This window comes from Rhinolophus sinicus, linkage group LG14, assembly GCF_036562045.2.
Source record: "Rhinolophus sinicus isolate RSC01 linkage group LG14, ASM3656204v1, whole genome shotgun sequence".
NCBI classification, from domain to species: Eukaryota; Metazoa; Chordata; class Mammalia; order Chiroptera; family Rhinolophidae; genus Rhinolophus; species Rhinolophus sinicus.
Window position 1 is genome coordinate 15,063,689 of NC_133763.1, and position 14,061 is coordinate 15,077,749.

General features: G+C 35.6%; 1 protein-coding gene and 1 pseudogene across 1 annotated transcript in view; one reads left to right on the plus strand and one right to left on the minus strand.

Moving 5' to 3' along the window:
• LOC141568583 (uncharacterized) overlaps positions 1 to 14,061 on the plus strand; it is a 375,458-nt gene that overhangs the window by 241,468 nt on the left and 119,929 nt on the right. The window lies entirely within an intron of this gene.
• Positions 9,061 to 9,967, minus strand: LOC109434017 (ubiquitin carboxyl-terminal hydrolase MINDY-1; annotated as a pseudogene).

Here is a 14,061-nt window from a genome sequence, read left to right on the forward strand (position 1 = left end):
CACTAGTGCCTGTACACAGTGTTTGAGGATTATGTAGTTTTTATTGAATTGAACTAAGTGTCGTCCATATGCTCAAGAAATACCACTACGAAGGTGTTCCCAAAGAGGAGGTTATGCAATTTAGTAGTAGCTTAGGAGAGCATGCATAGACATTGTTTAAATTATTAGAGTAAATATGGTCTGCATTAATAAATACAGAGCAGTGAGTGTAGTGGGATAACTATATTGGTAAGTCCACATTTGGAGTAAAGTGTCTATCTCTCAATAATGCACTTTGAAAGATCACCAGTATACAATGTAATTGGAGAAAGTGTTGAGAAAATTAGAAAAGTTCAACCTGGAGAAGGCTTTTGGGGGCATTGTCTTTGATTTTGTGAGTTTCTTATGAAGCAAGATTATATATTTTTGTAGTTTCACAGAGAAGAATTAAATGAGTAGCTATAGTTAGATAGAAGCACATTTAGATGTACATAAGAAATAAATGTTTATTTTTCAATGTTTTTTAGCATTTTAAATAAAAATAAGTACATAATACCATCTACCATTACCATTTTATAAATGTAACAATGTTTCCACAGTAAAATGGAATAGACATAATCTCATAATAGAGGATAGTCTCTTAATATGAATGAATGTAACTTTAAGAAAAGCTTAAGCCATCATTCTTCTCTCAATTTGTCATGGACCAATAAAAACATCCTGAATTGGCTCTGATCTAAGAACCACTTTTGGGAACTGTTGGCTGTGATTGCGTTGCTTCTTTCCCTCTCTTAGTCTTTAATTCCATGAATTCAATATAAGGGCAAAGGACAACTGTTGGTAGTAGTTTTAAATAAAATATTTTAAAGTTATTTATAGTGTGAAAGCATCTTTAAGCTCGTATTAATGGCTAAGCAAAACATTAATCCCTCTAGAACTGGAAAAGAAAGATAGAGTTAAAAAAACAAAAACAATTTCAGCTTATAGCCCTCAAGTACACCTGGATATTTCTTCTCTTTGCATTAGCCTCTATTTAGATGTGGTACAAATAACGAAATGGGCTTTTCTGATTCTCTATTTTCTCTTCATTCTTTTGATGGGCCATCAAGAATTGTAATGATAGGCCATAAGTTGTATATGAGAGTTAGCAAACTCTAGATAAATGATCCTAAGAATTGAAGGATGTAGTCAGCATTTTTCAAATCTCCTCCAGCCTGTTTCAGCTTAAGAAAGAAGTGAAACTGCACAGTTAATATCTTCTATTGGAAAGTAGCCACCTTTCTATCCAATTGTAACTAAAAGAAAATGTATTTAATTTATTATTTCAATTTACAGAAGTGCATCCACAGCCCAGACCTCAGTGTAACACAAAGTATATATTTCATTTCTGAATCAGACTAAACTGAATCAATATTTGAAGGACCTGGCACTGTATGGAGGTCAACAGACTCTGGATGATTCTGACGACCCAGCATGCCTGTCTCTGTGTGTGAATGCCTGAGTGTATGTGCCTTATTACCCTGCATCTTTAAAAATGACACGCCCAGAGGTGTTATATCTGAGTGCACACAAGTGCCTATGAAATCTGCTGCATAATTAATCCCTAGCCTTCCTTCCGGCGTGGTCCACAGAGCTTGTTTGCTGCTTAAAGCAGTTATTAATTCCAGGCCCTTACTCTTCACTTTCTGGACTGAACAATTCTTATGTTCGAAACAATTCATTTAATTCTGGATTGCAGGCTAATGTGGTTAATTGGAACATTGTTTTATGTTTCCTTTAGAAGAGCTCATTATACTTTTTTTTTAAGTTTCCATGTTCTAGGAATTTAAAAAGCAGCTGTATCACTCAATACCATTGTTTAACCCTCTCCAAAACCTTGGTTTCTTTCATGCACTGGGTTAATCTTATTTCTGGTAATACGTACTTTTTCCCATGGTCATCACAAAAGGAACACAGTGATTCCAGCAGAGAAAGATAATCAGTGATATAGCGGACCATCCCAAAGCAACCACTGATAGGATCTCTCTGCCGATTTAAGCAAAGGAACATAGCATAAAAGGGGTCTTCAACAAAGAGACATTTCTGGTTTAACTTAGATTTATTAATTTCAAGGTCCATCCTCTACTGTGATGCCCTGTTTTGTGTGTGTGTGTGTGTGTGTGTGTGTGTGTGTGATTCCCTCCCCCCCACTTCTCAAAACCTACCATATTCTTAGTATTCTTTTTTTTCTTTTTTCTTCTTTACATTCAGAGTCAGAGTTATACCATAGCACTCAAGAGGGCCATGCAAAATATCTTTTTGGTGTTCAGAGGCATGATCAAAGTCATCTACATAAAAGTTAGTGAAAAGCGTGAGGTAGTCCTACGAAAGCTTTCCATGATTCTTTCATGGCTTGGCCCTGGAGTTCTGCGATAGTCATCCAGAATGGGATTAACAAAAATGAAATTGTCTCCAACTGAAGGGTATACATACTTACTTTCATCTTTATGAAAATGAATTTCTGGTATTTACTGAGGGGTAGCCAACCAAAATAATATGCTAAACCTTTACCAACCAGAAAGCCCCTACGCACAATCATGTCTAGAATAGAATTTTAGTGTTAAGTCATTTCTAGGCATTTATTTGGAATGAAAAGGAATATTCTAATAACAAAGTGTTAAAAATATAATTCAAAAATTGATATATACTTTTTGAGAGTACTCTGGTATTCTGGGCATTTTAGCTGATCTGTGTCATTTTCTCCTTAGTGTAGGGAATTTTCTAAGATTTGAGGCACAATGTCTTACAGCAGATTCTAATCCATGTCTCCAATATGGTATTTTGGTATTTCAGCAGATTTTTTTTATCCCTAATCACTTCCCTGCTTATTTGATTCTAAACTCTAAATAGACTCTAGCTCAATCAGTGAGCCTTAGGCCATAAGAACAAATGGAATACTAAATCTGCCAAGACAGAGAGGAATGGAGAGACTAATGAAAAAGATATGAGGGATTCACTTATCAGCAAAGAAAGTGAAGAATGGATTAAGGCAGTATCTGGAAAAAGTGTTAGAAAACTACTGTTGAGGGGCTGGTAGAAGGATTCTTGAAGTATTCTAGAAGTTGTTTTTTTTTTTTTCTAATAAGCAAAATAAGACTCTATATAGCAGAGTCATTTCTATGGCCTTTATCTGCACATAAATATTTAAATTCCAAAGTTATTCTCCCTTATTCCTATTTTTTTCTAGATTATAATTCAATGTGTTGGGAGATAAATTAAAATACAACTATGTTATCTAATTTAAATTTAATCTTAATTTAACTGATTCAACAAATGTCTAACTTATCTCTCGCCCAAAGATAACTTTGTCAACTAACAAAATTTTTTAAGTGGATTATAATTTTTTTCTTTTACCTATACAATGATTACCAATAGTTGTTTATTTCTTTGGCATTCTGAATCCATTTAAGAAATCCAACAAAAGGTTTGGGCCTTGCCCCAAATAAATGCTTCCATGCACATACAATTTTAGAAACAATTTTTGGGGGCTTTACGAAATGCTTGAAGTTCAGCCATGAATGCTTAAGAGACCCTATATTAGAATAAGATAAGATTGTAGGTTGGTGACAGCTTACCATGACTGAAAGAGGTTTTATTGGTACCTAGGAAGTAAAAAATAGCTGACAAGGCACTCTATCCTGGTTGTAATCTTTTGAAATGACATAGTTTATTGGCCTGTAATAAATGTTCAGGATTTTTGGAGTTATACCAACTTCAATTTGAAAATGAAACTTCTCCACTGCTATCCTTTGCTGCATTTATTTGAGAAGTGAGAATAATTACCAGTATACTTTCCAAATGGAATTCAAGTTAATTTCTATTAGTGACAGGATGTTTAATATCATACAAAAATAAAAGAAGTCTACTAATTAAAAGATTTCTGAAGGATATTCAATTTTCTAAATGTTGGTGCTCATACTAAATAATATGTCTCAATTGAGCCAGCTTACACCATTGCCAAGTTTCTGTCATGTGGCAGGTTGTTCCAACATTTAAATTCAAATATTCAATGCAAAGAGCTCTGCTGAAGAGGACATTTTTTTTTCTCTCAATGAAGTCTTACCTGCCATCCACATATGAAAAAAACTATTGCCCCACCCCATTTATCATTGGACAGCCAGTCAGCCAGCCATTAAATATTGACAGTGTTTACTATGTGCTAGGCACTGAAGTACAGCATACAATCTTTATCTTAAAGAGCTGTAGTCTACTGTAGAAGCAATGAGGGTTTAGTGTGATACATGTTATCATGGGGCCATATGGGACCAAATATAATCCTTCACCCAGGCTTGGAGGTTAGGGAACATTTATTGATCCTCTTGATGTTTACATTCAGACATATAGATGACCAGAACATAGTTTGAGCAAGGCAAACGTATTTGGGAAAATGAGGATGGGAATGCAAAAGTTGCTCTGGGACCCAATAGGAAGATATAATAGGTTGATAGTACAGACAGCTAAGGATTTCATCCTAGGAGCAATGGAAAACTAATGAAGAATTTTAAGCAGAAGAATGCCGTGCATTGTTTTGAAGTTCAGAAACATGCCTATAGCTGCAGAAGAATATAGAAAGTTGGATGCCATTGATATATTGTAGGAGTAGTAAATGATTCATCGGAATTAGTAGTGAATGATTTTGATGGGAGAGCAAAAAGTAAAAAACGATTCCCTTGTTTCTGTTTTATGTAACTGGATAAATGGTAGACCAATCCACAATGAGTGACATGCTAGAAGAAAAAGATTTTGGAAGGAAAGAAGATGATTTGAGTTTGAAGTATGTTGAGTTGTAGTTGAATATGAAAAATCCACGTGGAGTTGCCTAGTTAGTAGTTAGAAACGTGGATTTGATGTTGTGGGTAGGACCTTGATTATAAATATAGGTATGGGTTTTATTCATGTATGCACAGATACATGAAGCCATAAAAGAAGATGAGATTGACCAGAAAGAATGGAGATAAATAGATAGATGATAGATAGATATAGATAGATAGATAGACAGACAGACAGACAGACAGACAGATAGATAAGAGAAGGCAAGGAATGGAATGAAGAGATGGATGAGATGCAATCAGATTCAAGGGATGGTGGAGAAAATGAATTTTAAAATGAAGGCTTGGAAGAAGCACCAGAAAGTAGGACAGAAACCTACTTGGTTGTTCAGATGCCAAGAAAAATGAGTCCTTCAAGAATGCAGCAATTACCAACAGTGTTCTATCCTACAGAGATGTCAGATCCCAATTACAAAAAATAGTCATTGAATATCTTGACAAATGTCATGAATATACCTGACAACCATGAGCTTTTGAGTACACTCCTCATGAGGGTGAATGTAGAAGCTGAAATATCGTGGACTGAGAAATGGGAAGTGAGGAAATGAAAGCAATGAATGGGACCTACTCTCTCAAGTAGCTGGCTGCTAAGTGAAGGGCAGACAATACCAGACAAATGTTCACTTAAAATATATCTTCTATATGTTGCTCAAAGGGCTGTATTTTTTCATATATGTAAAGCAAAACACTACCAATTGTGTATTATTGCCAAACTAAATTAACTGCCAAACGTGGGTCTGAGACTTATTAGGCTTTGTGTGTGTGTGTGTGTGTGTGTATATATATATATATATATATATAATTATTATTATTTAAATAGTTTTTATTAGTTTCAGGTGTACCAAACAATGTAATAGTTAGACATTTACACCCCTCACAAAGTGATAAGCCCCTCCCCCAATCTACTACCCCTCTGACATCGTATATAGCTATGACAATTCCATTGACTCTATTCCCTATGCTGTAGGCTTTCTATATTTTATTTTCCTTGTTAGGAAAATCAGGAAGTTTATGGTCCCTTTACAATCACTTTACTATCACTTTACAATCACCAAATAATGGATAGTGTTTGGCTTTTATTTTCATGTGTAATGTCAAGATTGGGTACAAGAGTCAGAGACAGATAAAAGGGAGAAGAGAAACCCAAGCATTATTTCTTTTGGGTTTGGATCAACTGAGGTTCTCTGTAAAGGATGGAAGTAAGCATATTAAAATGACAGTGCCTGCTCTGTTTTAATTATCATTTCAAAATGTCAGCTCATTGGCTTGAAGGCCTGACTAACTGAGCGTCAGCCCTGAAAGCAGTCAAAAGCCTCAGGGTATGAAAGTGAGTCCAGGTGTGATGAACTCTCCCTGTTCCATTGGGTTCCAGTGATCAGCGCCATGGTAGGTTAGAGCAGCTGTCCACAATGACAATGACGGTCAGCCGAATCTGGGTGCGGGCGTGTTTCTGCTGCGCCCGCCATTAGTTTACTGGGCAGAGATGCAGCATACTGAATTTACACAGTGCAAAGATTCTGGTCATCAGGGTCTTTGATGTTTGTTTTTGAAACATGGACTGAATTCTGCACCCAGTGTTGACCTAATGCTGTAAGTGTGTAAGTTGATAAGCTAAGAAATTTGTCAAATTCATGGTAATTGTTTTTCAGTTTATAACGATTCTAATTCATTGGTCACCTTGCTGAGTACACCATACCATGCTATGACAACAAAATTTATTTAAGATAATTAGGTAAAAATCTTTTGATTATTTAGCTCAAATAAGGGAAGTGATCTAAAATATTTTTTGAAGTATTTTCAATATAATTAATTGAATTAGTATCAAAATCACTTTTTCTTGTGCTTTTTATTTGGCAAAATCATCTAACATAAATCATTATAATGGCATTTGCCATCTCTAATTTTGTAGCTAGCATTTTTTTCCCCCCAAGTAATATGGGAGGAAGCTGGCATTTAAGGGTTAAGAACTTGTGCTTTAGAATACAAACTCGGTTAGAATTTCAGTTCTACTGTTGACTAGCTGGGTAATTGTTCTACTATTGACTGCTGCATTTCTCCATGCCTCAGTTTCTTTAGCTACACAAAGATGACAGGAATGGTACTTATTGCCTTAAGATGTTGTGAGGATTAAGTGGGATAACACAAACCTTGATATAATAAGCATTCAGTAACTGTTAAGTCTTACTGTTATTGTTGGTATTTTATTAATTGGGTTATAGAAATTTAGAAATATAAATAAACAAGAAGGAGATTCAAATAACCATAGGAGAATAAAATTAACCACAAAGTGAATATTCTTGTGTTAAATATGTGTATGCCAATTTACATAAACAAAAATAGGATCACATGGGTCATATTATCTTATAATCTATATTTATTTCACTGAATTATATATTATAGTAATTTTTTCCTGATATATTCCATGGAATATTTATATTTCATGTTACATTTATACAGCATAATTATAAATAGTTGCCGATGTTTATTTTTATGCATATATCATGATTTACTTAACCAACCCTATTATTGAATATCTTGTTTGTTCCTATACTTTTGCTATTATAAACAGCACTTTGGTGCACATCTGGGCCTCCTTAATGTACATCCTTAATCATATTTATAATTATAACTGCAAATAAATTTCTAGATATAAAGTCCTGAGTTAAAGGGTAAATTATTTTTAAGACTTTTTTCTCTAGACATGTGTGGTTCAGATTTACAATTGAACTAGCAGTGAACAAGATTATTCTTCCCCTATCACGTTCAACCTGGGATACTATCAATTTTTACACTCTGCTAATTTCCTAGTAATTGTAGATATTTTCTAGTAGTTTTAGAAATTCTGTTAGCATATGTCTTACAGGCTATGATTTTGGAGTGTTTATAATGCCTCCATTTAAATTTATGTTGCATTCCTGTCATAATAATTATCCCTAGACTAAGTACTTCTTTCCTTTAAAATCTATTTAGGAAATAAATTTCCATACTGACCTAACAATTCTCTATGGAGTAGTGTTTAAGAACAATTATATAAGTAATAAAAGAATACTGCATTTGTATTGCCTCCATGGGTTAAATGATTTTTTCCATGGTGATGCATATTCTTTGGGGCACGGATGACATTCCTGGTGTTTTCTGTGATTCCTTTCCACTTCTTAAAACCCCAGTTATATACTCACAGTGAAGAGTATTCATTTATTTCAAAGAATATTATTTTTGTATCAGAAACAAACATACAACCAATAAGCCAAATATTTAGAATGCTTAAATCTATTGAAAAAGTCTGACTATACTTGTGTTATGTTTTATTGCTGTTTTCCTAAGTATTTGATATGGCCTAATATTTTTCTGAGTATCTTGTGATGAGAAAGAGTAAATTGCCAAGTTAGAATTACCATTCATAATGAACTAATTATTATACAGAACTCAATAAATAGTATTATTTAATGTTACATGGATAGAAGAGGAAGAAACACAAATTTAAATTGTTAAATAAGTTTGCCTGTGTCAAATCGCTTGGAATTTTGGTAATTTATAGAAAAGGATGATGTGTAGTAATAGTTGACCAAAGAAAGGGAAAGCCTTTAATAATAAATCCGATGCTATACGTTCATTGTGTTTTTATCATCAGTAAATAATACCACAGATATTAATGAATAAACTAGCTATTATAATTTATAATATAGATGTGTTAGTTTTACCTTAGATATAGGTTTTTTGTTGTTGTTTTTTTCCCCTCAGAAAAGAAGTTTTAGTTCCAAGCGTAGGAAGGCATTACAAATAATGGAGATAGAAACGCAAATCAAACCTTGAAACAGCGACAGGCCTACTGGACAGGCAGGAGGACCCAGACAATCGGGGGTGAGAAGAAGGGGTGACGAACGCTAGACAGGTCCTCATCCTGAATATGAGCCTGGATATGAGTGTGACTATTCTGAAGAAAGGGAGCTGGGAATCAGAAATCCTCACCCACCGACCCCGATGTTGCCCTGGATGGTTGGGAGAAAGACAAGGCAGCAGCACGTGATGGCAAAGCTGTCATGGAATCTGACCTTAGCATTTCCTGCCTGCTCTGATCCCAACAGCTGATAAGTGTTACCCTGCATATCTCAGGGTTGACCCGGGAGAGCAAGCAAAATAGCCATAGCTTCAGACAGAAGAGGTGCGGCATCTTAGCACAGCCGTGCTTCTGGAGGACACTGTGTGACTCTCGCTATGGCCTCTGCCGATACTGCCTGGCTGGGAGTCCAGATGAATACTCTCCCCTGAAGCAATGTGCCCACAGTGGTGCAGGCTGACCTGTTTGGCGTCGGTGGTTCTCCTCTTGGTGCAGTTGCTGGGTCCGCTCCAAGTTGCTGAGACCCAACATGCCTTGTGCCTGCCGTTTCTGCTGCAGCTACAATGCGATCAGGCAGTCCGGGTCTACCTGCCGTGCTTTTCTGGGGAGCTGCTGCCACCCTCTGCTCCAGGCCCCTAGTCCAGGGAATGACTGAGGTGAAAGTCAGTGTCACAGAAGCAGCTGTCTTCATCCACATTGTGCAAACTCTCCCATAGTACTGGCTCCTCCTGTAGAAAGGCCTGGCTGGTGACCAGTAGGTACAACCGACTCTGTGCTTAGTCATAGTGCGAAAGTGATTGTTTCGGAAAAAGACACGAAGTTCACTCTCCTTGGCAGCTGCCATTAGCTCAATAGACCATGTAGGTCAGTTGTGCCGCGCTGGTGTCTTGGAACTGCTTTGTGATCAGACCTTCTGTCACGAGGTTGGCGTCGCTGGAGAGCTTGCCGGTGACCTTTTCTACCAGCTGGTTCTAATTCATTTTCCCAACTGCCCTGATTTTCCCAACTGCACTCACATCCTCAGAACTCTGGATCAACAAGCCAGGCCTGGAACAGAAGAACGCCTAGTAGGTCAAAGACACTGCACTCAGATGTATACTCAGAATCAGAAACACCTGTGAATTGCACATAGACATCCAGACCTGTCACCAGTTTAGGCAGCACTTGTCACTGCACTGTCCACGTTCTGCTGAAAACTAAGCTAAAGTCCCTCTGACTTCTGGGGCTTGATGGACAGGAGGCCATCTCCATGGTGGGCCATGAGTTCATCTAATGTGATCACTTCCTCCTAAGGGAGCAGCGCATTCATGTGCCTACACGCATACACACACACACACACACACACACACACACACACACAGCATCTTTATGTAAAATTATTACTTGGGTCTTTTATTGGCTCTTACTTTGTGCTCAAAGTGTTCCTTCGAAGTAATGTTTTCACTGTTTGTTTTAGCAATTGCCTAACAAATGTGCTGTTATTAAGTGCTATTATTTCATAGAACTCATTTTGATTTCTAGACCCATCATCTTTCATATCATCACCTTTAAAGTATGGTGAAAATGAAAATATTTAACATTTGAGAGAGACAGAGACAGAGAGACAGAGAGAGAAAGAGGGAGAGAGGAGAAAATAGAGAATATTTTTATGTAATAGAACCTGAAATATGTGTACGTGTGTGTATACAAACACACAGACTCATACCCACATACACACATGGATGTATATAAATACAATACATGTGTATACACATATGTATATATTTATATATTTATATGTATGTATGTATATATATGTGTATGTGAACACATTAATACTATAAGCATCTATTACATACAATATAAAATACGAGGTCGGAAAATTAAGTTCGCAAAATCATCTAGAAAAAAATGCTGCATTGCTGAGAGTATCACTATGGTCACTTCGGAGTACTCCCCTTGGGAAGCTATGCACCAAGACCAGCACCTAGTCCACCCTTGAAAGCAATTTTGGAACTCTTTTTCTGGAATGGCCAGCAGAGCTGTCATCATATTACCCTTGATGTCCTGAATGTCATCAAAATGTCTTTTTTTCAATATTTCCTTTATCTTACGGTAAAGAAAGAAGTCACTGGGGGCCAGATCAGGTGAGCAGGGAGGGGGTTTCCAATACAGTTATTTGTTTACTGGCTAAAAACTCCCTCACAGACAGTGCCCTATGAGCTGGTGCATTGTCATGATGCAAGAGCTGTGAATTGTTGGCAGAAAGTTCAGGTCGTCTAACTTTTTCATGCAGCTTTTCAGCACTTCCAAATAGTAAACTTGGTTAACTGTTTGTCCCGTTGGTACAAATTCATAATGAATAATCCCTCTGATACTAAAAAAGGTGAGCAACATCATTGCAGCAAGTTTGCGAACTTAATTGTCCACCTCATATATGTGCGTTTTCCATTATATTTTAACAATAGAAATGTATAAATTTTGAAATGATAAAAGATAAACAGACAAAATTACTTACTAAAAAGTAATTATTGTTTTGGACAATAATTTTCCTTTTGGACAACTAATATTAAAAGGCTTCAAATCCATTTTGAGATGTCACATAGTTTATATATGTGACTAACATATACCATTTCTTCTGAAAGAAAAAGAAAAGAATCTATGCATACTCATAATCTGATACTAACTTCATAATAGGCTTAACTGAAGGAGATGTGAGAATTGGCAATTCTGATTTTCATTGTTGTGATGGTTACTTTTCTAAGCCCCTTATGATTATATTTTAGTATAGAATGTTGAAAACAATTTTGATAGGAATAGTAATAATGGCTGTGCCTATAAAAATATTATCCAAAATTTTTGATCAGTTTCAATAAGAATTGTTCCGAAATACACATTTGAGATCACCATCAATGGAATCATGGAGACAAAATACTGTGTGTGTGTGGATGTGTTTTATTCCCTTACAGAGTCTGCTCTGCCTGACATAAGGGTGACAGGTTTCTATCTCTTTGTCTAATTAACACCTTTAATCTTTTTTAATAGTTAGGCATTCTCTCTTTGGTTTTGAGGCATGCTAGAGATAAAAGCAAGAGAGGTTAATCCTTTCTATACTTTATTGCTTAATTTCTGCCACAGGGATTCCCTTTCCATTGTGGCTATTTATTCAGGAACCCTGATGATCTGCTTTGAGTAAGGGACTGGCTCCTCCTGTAGAAGGGCCTGGTTGGTGACCAGTAGGTACAACCGACTCTGTGCTTAGTCATAGTGCTAAAGTGATTGTTTCGGAAAAAGACAGGAAGTTCACTCTCCTTGGCAGCTGCCATTAGCTCACAGAGACCATATAAACTAACAGATTGTTAGTTTAGATAGAACTATCATTTAATATTACTTAGATATTAAATTATAGGGGCTATAATTACTAACTGTTAAATGAGCACAACTCCTATTTCTCACATGCCTTTTATATTATTATGCCTAAGAAATGAATCAAACTAATGCTTTTGAAATTGATACTGAACCCAGATAGCACTATCCCTAGAATTATTCTAGCGAAATGGTAACAAGAGTGGTAAACAAGCCTAGATTTAATTAATCAAGGATGTTATAAGTAAATGCTAGTTTATTGAGGATGGTTTGATTTTTCTCATGAACATGAAGAATATTGAATTTCCTATGGTATTGCTAATAAAAATACATTAACTAAAATTGGCATTTAATAAGTCATAGAGATTTGACTTTTTATCTTAGAATTTTTTAATGTATAAATATGTCCTACATGAGGTAAAAATTTGACCATTTGCCCCAATAGCCTTGAAATATTTTTAAGACTTTTTTTCCAGAATTTTGGAAAATACACTGAGATTTTATTTGTAAAATTGGACTCTCCTTCAAAATCCTCCATTTGGAAACTTAAGCAAACCATACATGTTTAAGTATTTTGAAATTAATAAAACTTTTTCAATAGAATGTTTTATGACTTGAGATTTCATCTCAGACAAATATAATATGTAACATGTATCTTCAAACAATTGTGTTTAATTGAACCAATATGCCATCTCTTCAGAATTGTAACTGAGGAGGAACTTTCAAAATGGACTTATTTTCTTTAAAAAATTAGGATTAAAATATTCTCAATTTGACAAGGATTATAAAAGTAAACATCCCTACATTACAGAGAGAGAGAGAGAGAGAGAGAGAGAGAGAGAGAGAGAGAGAGAGAGAGAGAGAGATCTAAATAACTCTAGATCTCTAAATAAAGTTCTCTAAATAACTTTAGGTAGAAAAACTCAGGAGTGCTAACCAAATATTTAAAAATGAGACAAATTCCTCAGGGAAAATACAAATATAGGTAAATTATAAATTAAAGCACTTTCAGAATTTTCTATTAGGAGCTTTCTATAATGTTTGTTAAAATATATGCATGGAACACATTTGCTTAAAGTATATAATAATCAGCTCTGCCGTTATTCCTCCTATGGGCAAAGCTCTCACTGAAAATATATTGGTGTAAAAAAGATTTATTTTCTTCCCAAAATATTATCTTCAGTGATTTGTGAAGGAAAAAAATAATGAATAATGTAACAGTAGTTTAATGAATGAGTTTGAATTATCTGCTTTGTTTCTTCATTCTTCCCAGTAGAAATAGATGGTTGTTATTCATTCTCCATTTTCTTATATCTTTTTTCTGACTATGCAACTTTTGTGTGCTCATCGAAAAAAAATCTGTTAAGTACAAAATGGATTTTGTTTTGCCCTGCCTCCTTGCCTGGCGTTCCATTTACTAGCTGTGTGCCCTTGACCAGAATAATTGACCTAGAATAATTGTGGAACTCTAATTCTTTATCTGAAAAATGAGAATAACGTCTGCTTTAAGTCATGTGTGTGTGAAAATCAATATGATGTTTATAAAGTTTCTAGCACACGGACGGCACTCAGCCAATGTTAGGGGTGTGTCCCCATTTTGGAGATTTCCCATCTTATAAGCAGCTCTTATATGTCACACTGCCTTGTTATGGTAGCTCTGTGGATCTGAATAAACCTGGCATCTTTTGGAAAGCCAGAAAAACCACGATTCAAATCAGTGTTACCTTTCCCAGTGAAGACTCTCTGTTCTTCTCTCTTCTTTCATTTTCTTCGTTATTTTTATTTTAAATCTCTGAACCAAAAGCTTGGCTATCTTTCCAGCTGGTATTTCTTTTCTTTTATGATCATTGGATGATAGAAACTACAGAAGGTTCATTTACAAGAGAAATCGCAGCAGAAACCACAGCACATGATGTTATATGTCTACACTGAGATTACACTTGATCTTAGCCAAAAGGCCGAGAAGCGATTACACTGAGATTAAACAGTGTAGTTGAATGTGTTTTAGTGACATGGGCCACTCACATCTCC